The sequence below is a fragment of the Lithobates pipiens genome, unplaced genomic scaffold, assembly GCF_037356315.1.
Source record: "Lithobates pipiens isolate NorthernLeopardFrog02 unplaced genomic scaffold, aLitPip1_a1.2 Scaffold_16, whole genome shotgun sequence".
In the NCBI taxonomy this organism is placed as follows: domain Eukaryota; kingdom Metazoa; phylum Chordata; class Amphibia; order Anura; family Ranidae; genus Lithobates; species Lithobates pipiens.
The window spans coordinates 350396926-350409653 of record NW_027507748.1 but is presented as its reverse complement, the minus strand read 5'-3'; positions in this window follow the sequence as shown (position 1 = coordinate 350409653).

The following is a 12728-nucleotide window of genomic DNA, read 5'->3' as shown; positions in this document are numbered from 1 at the left end:
TCTTAGCTATCCAGTCACTGTTAAGCAAACACGGCTTTTGTTACCCGTGTTGGGGTTTGTAAAGTACATCTTGATATAAAATGTATGCTTTCAGGATATTGCTGCTTTCATTAGTTTGAATTGCAGAAAAATATATGTGAATTTGCTTGTCGAAAATGACTTTAATGGCTACACACAGTCATATACAGTAAGCAGAAGTGAAATTCATCATAGCAATCTTTTTGATATAGACTATATTACCAAGCGTATTGGGACACTCGGCCTTTACACGCTCAAGAACTTTAATGGCATCCCAGTCTTAGCCCTTTTACACACGGTCGGAAATTCTGACGGAAAAGGTACGATCGGATTATATTGTCGGAATATCCGATCGTGTGTGGGCTCTATCAGACTTTTTCCGTCTGTAATTCCGACGGAAAAAATTTGAGAGCAGGTTCTCAAATTTTCCGACAACAAAATCCGATCTGTCTTTTTCCGATCATTTGTAGAGAATTCCGATCGGACAAAGTGCCACGCATGCTCAGATCAAAGTATGAGAGCAAAGCTATTGGCTACTAGGCTGAACGTAGTCCCGTCGTAACAAACTAACGTCATCATGTTCTGAACGATTGGATTTTCCGACAACTTTGTCCGACCGCGTGTATGCAACACCAGTTTCGCACAAAATCTGTCGGAAAAAATCTGACGGATTTTGTGGTCAGAATTTCCAACCGTGTGTACAAGGGCTTAGTCCATAGGGTTCAATATTGAGTTGGCCCACCTTTTTGCAGCTATAATGGCTTCAACTCTTCAGGCTCTCCATAAGGTTCAGGAGTGCGTCTATGTAAATATTTGACCATTCTTCCAGAATCGCATTTGTGAGGTCAGACACTGATGTTGGACAAGAAGACGTGACTCGCAGTCTCTGCAAAGGTCTTCTATCGGGTTGAGATCAACACTCTGTGCAGGCAGGTCAAGTTCTCCCACCCCAAACTCGCTCATCCATGTCTTTATGGACCTTGCTTTGTGCACTGGTGCTCAGTCATGTTGTAACAGGAAGGGACCATCCCCAAACTGTTCCCACAGAGTTGGGAGCATGAAATTGTCCAAAATGTCTTGGTATTCTGACGTTTTAAGAGTTCCCTTCACTAGAACTAAGGGCCAAGCCCAAAAACACCCCCACACCATAATCCCCCCTGCACAAAATGATTTGGACCAGTGCACAAAGCAAGGTCCATAAAGACATGGATGAGCGAGTTTGGGGTTAGAACACACATGAGGGAACACGTTTAACCCCTTGATTGCCCCCTAGTGTTAAACCCTTCCCTGCCAGTGAAATTTATACATTAATCGTGGCTATTTTTAGCTCTGATCGATATATAAATGTCACTGGTCCCAAAAAAAGTGTCAAGTGTCCGATATGTCTGCTGCAATGTTGCAGTCCCGCTAAAAATCACCGCCATTACTAGTAAAAAAAAATTAAAAATGCCATAAATCTATCCCCTACTTTGTAGACGCTATAACTTTTGAGCAAACCGATCAATATACACTTTTTGTGATTTTTTTTTTTCTTATTGCAAAAAATATGTAGAAGTATATATATATATTGGTGTAAAATGAAGACTTTTTTTGGCTATTTTATTATAGCAAAAAGTGAAAAAACGGAAAATTTATATCAAATACTTACCGTAATTTTCCTTTCCTGATAGGCTCCATGGCAGCATACGTGTGGGTAGCCCCGCCTCCACGATTACCCAATAGGACCCAACTCCCATAAATCTTTGCTCCTGGCCACTATCAGTGTTCCGTAACTAGCCGACTCCAGACATTTGGGAGGGAACTCCTGCTGCCATGGAGCCTATCAGGAAAGGAAAATTACGGTAAGTATTTGATATAAATTTTCCGTTTTCCTGAAAGGCTCCATGGCAGCATACGTGTGGGAAATAACTCGCCAAACACACCCGGGTGGGCAAAATGTCGAGCAAAGAACAAAAGTTTATTTAGCATTGTCAACCGACAAAACTTGCAAACCAAAATTAACAGAAGACAGAGCCGCTGGCTCTACACAGTAATGAGAAACAAAGGTATTAATAGAAGACCAAGAGGCCGCTCTGCAAATAACTTCAGGCGCCACATGGCGAGAAGCTGCCCACGATGTTGAAATACTCCGTGTTGAATGAGCTGTTAATGCCTCAGGAGGAGCCAAGCCCTTTGCTCTGTACGCCCTCTGAATGATCTGAATGATCCAGGTAGAGATAGATCTAGCCGAAGCTTGCAATCCTTTATTCTTGCCATGAGGGAGAACAAAAAGAAATTTCGTTTGTCTAAAGGGAGCTGTGACTTCCAAATATTGTTTCAGCGCGTGTCCTACGTCCAGAGGATGAACATCCTGACTCTCTGAGTTTTTGAAAGTGGGAAGCACAATTTCCTGATTCTCATGGAAGACCGAGGTTACTTTGGGATGCGATCCCAACATGGGAATCAATACTGCCCTATCTGGAAAGAAAGTCAGAAAGGGTTCTTCCGAACCTAGATTCCTAATCTCAGAAACTCTCTTGGCTGAGGTTATAGCTACCAAGAAGATGGTCTTGAGAGTGAGATCCCTTATGGACAGAGGCTCCGTAGAATCCTTTCCAAGGTTTGAGAGAAAATCCAGCACTAAAGGGAGGTCCCATTTAGGAAACCTTGGTTTTCTTTGGGGTCTGAGCCTAGTAGCTCCCTTGAAGAATTGTTGTACCAGTGCATGGTTTGCCCAGGAAATACCCGTAAAGGCTGAAATAGCCGATACTTGGACTCTCAATGAACTGATAGCTAGAGGTAAATCAAGGCCTGTTTGAAGAAAGCTTAGTATGTCTTGTATTGTTGGAGAACTGCAAGAATTTTCTCTGGAGGACATATGGGCCGAAAACTTGGACCATATACGCTCATATACCCTATTAGTACTCCCGCGTCTGGAATTGAGAAGGGTTGGGATGACCTCTTCCGGACAACCAAGAGCTTCTAGCCTTTCCCTCTCAAAAACCATACCTTGAGGTTCAGACATGATGGGCATGGATGTAACCTTGTGCCTTGAGATAGCAAATCCGACCTGAGAGGCAGGGGAACTGGCTCTTGATAACTGAGGAGCAGCAGTAGAGGGAACCAAGGTCTGTTGGGCCAGAAAGGAATTACTGGGAGAATCTCCGCCTTCTCTGACCTGAGTCTCCGAAGGAATTGCAGGATCACCGGAACTGGAGGGAAGGCGTAAGCTGTCTGAAACTTCCAATGTTCTGTGAGGGCATCTATCCCATATGCCTGGGGATCCCTGAACCTTGAGTAATATTTCGGAAGCTTCCGATTGCACGGGGAAGCGAACAAGTCGACTTCCAGGGACAATCCTAAGGTCAGGAGCCAATCGAATACTTCCCGGTGTAGAGACCACTCGTTGTTGTCCAACTCGACACGCGATAGGAAGTCCGCCTGAACATTCTGCACCCCTGGGATGTAGACTGCAGAAAGGTTGGACAAATTCTTCTGAGCCCAATTCATTATTGGCTCCGTCTCCTGTAACAGGGACCAGCTGCGAGTTCCCCCTTGCTTCTTTACGTAAGCCACCGCGGTTGTGTTGTCCAACCTTAGCATGACCGAGGCATTCGCTGTCAGATGATGGAATGACCGAAGCGCCTGGAAGGCCGCTCTTAGCTCCAGAACATTGGAGACGACTCTCTGTGATGGAAACGTCCACCTGCCCTGAGCGACCTCCGAAAGGCAGTGAGCGCCCCATCCTCGGTTGCTGGCATCTGAAGTTACCGTGACCCATGAGATGGGAATGATTGAATGGTGGTTGCGCAGGTTCTTCCCCTGTAGCCACCAAAGAAGAGACGTCCTCATGGCTGGAGTGAGGAATATGCGCTGTGTCTGGCTGGATAAGTCCCACTGTTGTAGAAACCCCTTCTGAAAGGGACGAGTGTGCCACTGGGCCCACTTTACCATGGGAATGGTGGCTGACATTGTGCCAATCACCCTCAGACATTGGAGAGCCGAGAGATGGGATGCTGCAAGGGCTGCATGAATCCTGTCTCGTATGACTCCAACCTTCTCTTCTGGAAGGGCGATAGTACCTTCTGCTGTGTTGAACTGCGCCCCTAGGAAAACAAGAGACTGAGTTGGATCTAGGTGACTCTTTTCTAAGTTCAGAAGCCACCCGAACTCCTGTAGAGTGGAGATGACTAGGTCTTTGTGCTCCAAGAGCTGATCTTTGTTCTGGGATAGCAGAAGAAGGTCGTCGAGATAGTGATGGAGACGAACACCTTTGACTCTGAGAAAGGCCACAACTGCCAAAAGAACTTTGGAGAAGACCCGTGGGGACGTTGTTAACCCAAAGGGAAGACATGTAAATTGAAGATGTTGAATGCCTACTGCAAAGCGGAGGTATTGTTGAAACTCCTTTGCCACGGGAACATGGAAGTAAGCATCCTTCAAATCGACTGATATCATCCAGTCCCCCAGATACACGGACTGCTGGATGGTAAGCAGAGATTCCATCTTGAACTTCTCTTTGCGAATGAAGGAATTGAGATGGGTCAAATCTATTACCGGCCTCCATGTGCCATTTTTCTTTTGAACCAGAAACAAAGGGGAATACATGCCCTCTCCACGTTCTTCTTCTGGAACGGGAACGGCTGCGCCTTGATCCAGTAAAGAGTTCACGTAGGTCAATAGGACTTGTTTCTTCTCTTTTGATTCTGGAAGATTTGTGGGAATAAATCTTAGCTTTGGGGTGCTGATAAAACCCCACTTGTGACCTGAGGAAATTGTTTTTACAGTCCAAAAATCCCGAATTGAGGCCGCCCAAACATGCCTGAAGTGGAGAAGACGAGCCCCCACCTGACAAGTTTGAGCGGGCCCAATTTCAAAAGGATTTCGCGGAATCCTGCTTGCCGGACGAACCCCCTTTTGAGGTATTTTTGAAAGAAGATTGCCTGGATCTCCATGACCTTGAGAATTCTCGACCAGGTCTATAGCTCCGCGCCTCCCTGGCACGATCAGGGCCTTGTCTTCTAGGAAATGGACGCCTTTGATTTTGAAGACGTCTGTCCTGGGGAAGACACCCAGATTTCCCACCTGTAGCCCGGGATATGGCAGTATCCAGCTTGTTACCAAACAAAGATGACCCCTCAAAGGGAATACGGCACCAGGCCTGTTTGGATGCTGGATCCGCCAGCCATGGACGGAGCCATAACGCACGGCGAGCTGAGACTGCTGCTAACATATCCCGAGATATCAGGCGGATAACATCAATAGATGCCTCCCCCAAAAAGGCAGACGCCATCCTGATTTCTTGAATAGGGGAGTCTTTTGCTGATTCAATAGAAATACCCCTCAGGAATTCCTCTACAGAATCAGCCCAGGATTCTATGGCCTTGGATACCGCTGCCATTGCAAGCACTGGTTTGCAAGCCATTCCAGAAGTCAGATATATCCTCTTAAGGTCTGAATCGATCCGCCTTTCCAAAGGATCTTTAAAGGATACCGTATCCTCTAAGGGTAGGGTTACATATCTCACCAAACGCATGAGCGCTGCATCCACCAGTGGTGCTGACTCCAGGTGCTTCACATCCTCTTCTTTAAAGGGATATAATTTCAGGATTTTTGACTGCATGGAACCCTTTTTATCCACCTTGCTCCATTCCTCGGTAATAATGTCACCCAACTCTGAAAGGAAGGGAAAAAATTGTCGCTCCTTATTGAGCTGTTTAAAGAACTTTCTCTGCTTTGGTGGGGAAGTAACAGGGTCTTCCCACTTCAGAGCCTCTCTCACTGCTTTGACCAATGAAGGCACCAGTCCATAGTCAAAACCTAAACCAGGATCCTCACAGTCAGATTCACTATCTGAGATGGGAGCAGATAGGCGGCTTGGCTGAGAGGATTCCCATGTCTCCTGCAATGGGTTCTCTCCAGGTGGAGGAGCCAATAATTCTGACGGGGATTCACACAGCTGTAGAGCGTCCCTCTCCTGCAGAGACTCCTTCACAACCCGTCTTACTATTGACTCCAAACGCTGGTCTGCATCATCCCTTTCATCTGCAGCTTTGGAGAAGCAATGATCGCATAAGGATACGTCCGAAGGAACAGGCATCCTGCACCCCCAGCATGATTTTTCCGTACGCTTGCTGGAGTGAGCAGCAGGGGGGTGAGAATAATTCTTATTATGCTGTTCAGATCTTGACCTATGCTGGCTAGATCTTGAGGAGGATTTATGGCGGTGTGATCTTGATGATCCACTGCGTCTAGAAGTGTTAGGTTGTGGATCAGACCCAGAAGGGCTGTAAGGGTAAAACAGACAGAGAGAGAAAAGGATATACAGTCAATCCTACCTATGCCAAACACTCTCTCCAATATATAAAAAGCATAAATACTAAAGACCTACCTAACATGAGCGGGCTGGCCACTAGGAGGCAGTAAGGCGTCCATATTCACAATAAACCCACAGTTTAAGAAACACTGCAACTAAAGAGAAAAATAAAACACACATTTTTTTTTTTTTTTTTTTTTTAAAAGCATTTCCCCAGCCTAAGGGACACGCTCTTACCTTAAACCGCCGCGCTGACAGCCCCGGGAAGTCGCTGCGACCACTGCAAACATTCCCAGGGTTCTGACAGCTTCCAAAGCCTTTTAAATTTGGCGCCCGTGACATCATCGCCGACGTCAGACGCGAGGCGCTCGCGCGCATGCGCGGGAACCAAGCCTCGGTCTCATACCGGGTTCGCACATGCGCAGAACGCCTGCATAACCCGGAAGTAGGAGAGAGGTTTGCTGGAACGCGGAAGCGAACGCAAACGGCATGGAGGAGACCGCAAGACAAACAAAAGAAATACACACAAATACAATGCTGCCATGGATAGATAAAAGGCTCACCACTCCACCAACGATCACCTGGCCGAACGGACTGGAACACACACGCCATACCTCCAGCAGATAATGGTCACCCATAACAACGGGACACAGACCGTGCGCACTCAGGTAGGAAATCCTTTCTTCAGCGCTACTCTGCAAATACTCTCCATACCCTGCTTAACAGTCAGGGCCTATCGGAGGAAAATTTCTCAGTCAATCAGCCAATCGATCGTCGTGAAGTTTTATTTCCAGGAAAGAAACCATCTGGTCCTACTGGGGAGGACAAAAAAGGAACACTGATAGTGGCCAGGAGCAAAGATTTATGGGAGTTGGGTCCTATTGGGTAATCGTGGAGGCGGGGCTACCCACACGTATGCTGCCATGGAGCCTTTCAGGAAAAATGTTTTTTTCAAAATTATCGCTCCTTTTTTTTGTTTATAGAAAGAAAAAAAACACAGAGGTGATTAAATATCACCAAAAGAAAGCTCTATTTGTGAGGAAAAATGTATGTCAATTTTGTTTGAGTACAGCATCACACGACCACGCAATTGTCAGTTAAAACGACGCAGTGCCGATTCGCAAAAAATGGCTTGGTCATTAACCACTTGACCACTGGGCACTTAAACACCCTTAATAACCAGACCAATTTTCAGCTTTCGGTGCTCTCACATTTTGAATGACAATTACTCAGTCATGCAACACTGGACCTATATGAAATTTTTGTCCTTTTTTTCACACAAATGGAGCTTTCTTTTGGTGGTATTTAATCACCGCTGGGTTTTTTATTTTTTGTGCTATAAAAGAAAAAATACAGAAAATTCTGTAAAAAAATGAATTTTTCTTCATTTCTGTTATAAAATTTAGCAGATTAGTAATTTTTTCTTCATAAATTTTGGCCAAAATTTATACCACTACATATCTTTGGTAAAAATAAGTACAAATTGGTGGATATTATTTGGTCTTTGTGAAAGTTATAGAGTCCACAAGCTATGGTGCCAATATCTGAAAATTGATCACACCTGAAGGACTGACGGCCTATTTCAATTCTTGAGACCCTAACATGCCAGAAAAGTACAAATACCCCCCAAATGACCCCTTTTTGGAAAGAAGACATTCCAAGGTATTTAGTAAGAGGCATGATGAGTTTTTTGAAGTTGTCATTTTTTCCCACAATTCTTTGCAAAATCAAGATTTTTTTTACTTTTTTTTTTTTTTTTCACAAAATTGTCATATTATCAGTTTATTTCTCACACAGCATATGCATACCACAAATTACACCCCAAAACACATTCTGCTATTACTCCCGTGTACGGCGATACCACATGTGTGAGACTTTTACACAGTGCGGCCACATACAGAGGCCCAACATGCAGGGAGTGCCATCAGGCGTTCTGGAGCACCCAGGACAATTCTGACATTTCTCTCCTACATGTAAAAATCATCATTTATTTGCTAGAAAATTACATCGAATCCCAAAACATTATATATGTTTTTTTAGCAAACACCCTGGAGAATACAATGGTGGTCGTTGCAACTTTCTATCTCGCACGGTATTTGCGCAGCAATTTTTCGAATGCTTTTTTTTGGAAAAAAAACTGTTTTGTGCTTAAAAAAAAAAAAAACACAGTAAAGTTAGCCCAATTTTTGCATAATGTGAAAGATGAAGTTACACCGAGTAAATCGATACCTAACATGTCACTGTTCAAAATTGCACAGGCTCGTGGAATGGCGCCAAACGTCGCTACTTAAAAATCCCCATAGGCGACGATTTAATTTTTTTTTTTTACTGGTTATATGTTTTGAGTTACAGAGGAGGTCTAGGGCTAGAATTATTGCTCTCGCTCCAACGTACGCAGCGATACCTCACATGTGTGGTTTGAACACCGTTTTCATATGTGGGCGGGACTTACGTATGCGTTCGCTTCTGCATGCGAGCACATGGGGACAGGGGCGCTTTAAAAAAAAAAAAAATTTTTATTGTTCATTTTACTTTATTTATTTTAGTTTGACATTTTTTGATCACTTTTATTCCTATTACAAGGAATGTAAACATCCCTTGTAATATGAATATGGCATGACAGGTCCTCTTTACAGTGAGATGTGGGGTCAATAAGACCCCACATCTCACCTCTAAGCTGGGAAGCCTGAAAAAAAAAAAAAAAAAAAAAAAAAAGATTCTGGATTTGATAGTATTGGCGAGCCGGTAGAAGCACCGGAGGGCGGCGGGAGGGGGGGGGGGGGTGTGTCTATGGCTGGGTATTGCAGGGTATCACCGACTATGGCTGGGTATGGCTGGGTATATCAGAGTATGGCTGGGTATCTCAGAGTATGGCGTTGCAGAGTATTGCGTTGCAGAGCATTGCAGGATATTGGAGGGTGTTGCAGAGCATTGCAGAGTGTTGCACGGTATTGGCGAGTGTTGCAGAGCATTGCAGAGTGTTGCACGGTATTGGTGGGTGTTGCAGAGCATTGTAGAGTGTTGCAGAGCATTGCAGAGTGTTGCAGGGTATTGGCGAGTGTTGCAGAGCGTTGCAGGATATTGGAGGGTGTTGCAGAGCATTGCAGAGTGTTGCACGGTATTGGCGGGTGTTGCAGAGTATTGCGTTGCAGAGCATTGCAGGATATTGGAGGGTGTTGCAGAGCATTGCAGAGTGTTGCACGGTATTGGCGGGTGTTGCAGAGCATTGCAGAGTGTTGCAGGGTATTGGTGGGTGTTGCAGAGCATTGCAGAGTGTTGCAGGGTATTGCAGAGTAATGCAGAGTAATGGCAGGGTATTGCAGAGTATTGCAGTGTAATGCAGACTATTGCAGAGTAATGCAGAGTAATGCAGAGTAATGCAGGGTAATGCAGAGTAATGCAGGGTATTGCAGAGTAATGGCAGAGTATTTGCAGGGAACTGAGGGGTTGATTTTCGGTGAGCAGCGATGTGGGCACTGCAGATGCAGCCCACATCGCTGCTGACACCGATCTCCTCCCCCTCCGCTGTTCCGATCTGTACAGAGAGGGGGAGGGAGGAACCGGCGTCATAACATGACGCCGGTTTGTTTACAAGTGATCACTCCGTCATTTGACGGAGCGATCACGTGGTAAACGGCCGCGACGAGCGGCCGTTTACCGTGATCCGTGATGCGCCGGGTCCTGTCACGGATGCTCTCGAGTGCGCGCCCCAGGGGGCGCGCAAGAGCGGAATTCTGGGAGGACGTCATATGACGGCCTCCCACAGTTAAGAAACCGCCCTAAAGCCGTCATTTGGCTATAGGGCGGTTATTAAGTGGTTAAGGGGGCAAATCCTTCCGGTCCTAAAGTGGTTAAAGAGCTCCCATCTCCCAGTGTTTGCATGCAGTGGTGAACTGATACGTAAATTGTGTTCAAACCACACATGTGAGATATCGCCGCAAACATCAGCGAGAACAATAATGCTAGCACTAGATAATCTCTGTAACTCCAACCTGGTAACCTATAGAAATGTTTAAAGTGTCGCCTATGGAGTACTGTTTGCCGCCGTTCCACGAGTGTGGAAGCAAGTTTTAAAGCACGACTCTGTAACATCATCTTTCATATTACAAAAATGAGGTTCTATACTGTGCTTTGTTTTTTGTAAATTCATTAAAGTGTATTTTTTCCCAAAAAGTTTAATTTGAAAAAAGCGCTGCGCAAATATTATGTGACATAAAAAATTGCAATGACTGCCATTTTATTCTCTAGGGTCTCTGCTAAAAAAATATAGATATATAATGTTTGAGGGCTCTAAGTAATTTTCTAGCAAAAAAAAGTTTTTTTACATATATGAGAGATGTGTCAGAATAGGCCTTGAGTTAATTATGTACCTGTGCCTAAGGCCTGGTTCACACCAGTGCAATTTCAGATGAGACATGAGTCGACAGAATCGCATGACAATGCAAATAACATTGTTTTCAAAGGTGACCGTTCACATTAATGTGACTCAGCACGGAGCAATTTTGCATAAGGTTCCTGTACCACTTTGGCGCCATTCCAGTACGATTTTAGCCCCATAGAATATAGGAACCTTATCAAAGTTTAATCAAAGCTGCATCCAAGTAGCACTAAATAATCGCACTGAAAGTCGGATAAAAATGGTATTGCAGCAGTGTAAACCCAGCTTAAAAAAGACACTTGTGCATGCCTAGACCTGAGAGCCAATGATACTAATGCGGGCATGTCCCAATATAAGGATACTTAATTGTCCAGAGATCCAGCTCACCTCAGCTGTGCTTGGGCAGGAGGGCGGTTCTCAGCTCACCTCAGCTGGGTTTGGCTGTGCTCCGGCAGGAGAGTGGGCGATCTTGACTCACCTCAGCTTGGCTGGGCTCACTGAGGGGACACTCACTGTGATGTAAGTAATAACCAACAAATGTATTAGAAGAAAGCCTCTAACCATGTCTGCAGTCTCTGACCATGCCCACAGTCTCTGACCATGCCCGCACCCTTTGACCATGTCTGCAGTATCTGACCATGCCCACAGCCTCTGACCATGCCTGCAGTCTCTGACCATGCCCGCAGCCTCTGATTATCTCCTGTATCATGTCTGCAGTTTCTGATCATGTCTACAGTCTCTGTCCATCTCTTGTATCATGTCTGCAGTCTTTGACCAACTCCTGAGGTGGAGCTCTAATAGGAAGAGGTGGGGCCTAAAGAGGAAGGGGTGGAGTTTACAGATGAAGGGGTGGCACTTAAACAGGAAGGGGTGTGCCAAATTCAAATGGTGGGCGCCCGATTTTAATCTTGTCTAGGGCAGCACAAAACCAAAATACACCACTGTATGGTAGAACTAAATGCCACTCTTGTGATCAAGTTCCGGGGGGGAGGTCTCAGCTCACTTCAGCTGTGCTTGGGCGGGGATGATTCTCAGCTCACCCCCCCTGGGCTCTGGCGGGGGGGGGCGGTTCTCAGCTCACCTCGGCTGTGCTCGGGCGGGGGCGATTCTCAGCTCACCTTGGCTGGGCTCAGCTGTGCTTGGGGAGGTGGGGTGGACAGTCTCAGCTTACCTCGGCTGTGCTTGGGCTGGAGGGCAGTTCTCAGCTCACCTCGGTTGGGCTTGGGGCGGGGGGCAATTCTCAGTTCACCTCGGTTGGGCTCAGTTGGGCTCAGTTGGGCTCGGTTGTGCTCGGGCGGGGGGGCGGTCTCAGCTCACCTCAGCTGTGCTTGGGCAGGAGGGCGGTTCTCAGCTCACCTCAGCTGGATTTGGCTGTGCTCCGGCAGGAGAGTGGGCGATCTTGACTCACCTCAGCTTGGCTGGGCTCACTGAGGGGACACTCACTGTGATGTAAGTAATAACCAACAAATGTATTAGAAGAAAGCCTCTAACCATGTCTGCAGTCTCTGACCATGCCCGCACCCTTTGACCATGTCTGCAGTATCTGACCATGCCCACAGCCTCTGACCATGCCTGCAGTCTCTGACTATCTCCTGTATCATGTCTGCAGTTTCTGATCATGTCTACAGTCTCTTTCCATCTCTTGTATAATGTCTGCAGTCTTTGACCAACTCCTGAGGTGGAGCTCTAATAGGAAGGGGTGGAGTTTACAGATGAAGGGGTGGCACTTAAACAGGAAGGGGTGTGCCAAATTCAAATGGTGGGCCCCTGATTTTAGTCTTGTCTAGGGCAGCACAAAACCAAAATACACCACTGTATGGTAGAACTAAATGCCACTCTTGTGATCAAGTTCCGGGGGGGAGGTCTCAGCTCACTTCGGCTGTGCTTGGGCGGGGATGATTCTCAGCTCACCCCCCATGGGCTCTGGCGGGGGGGTTGGTTCTCAGCTCACCTCGGCTGGGATTGGGCAGGGGGGCGGTTCTCAGCTCACCTCGGCTGTGCTCGGGCGCGGGCGATTCTCAGCTCACCTTGGCTGGG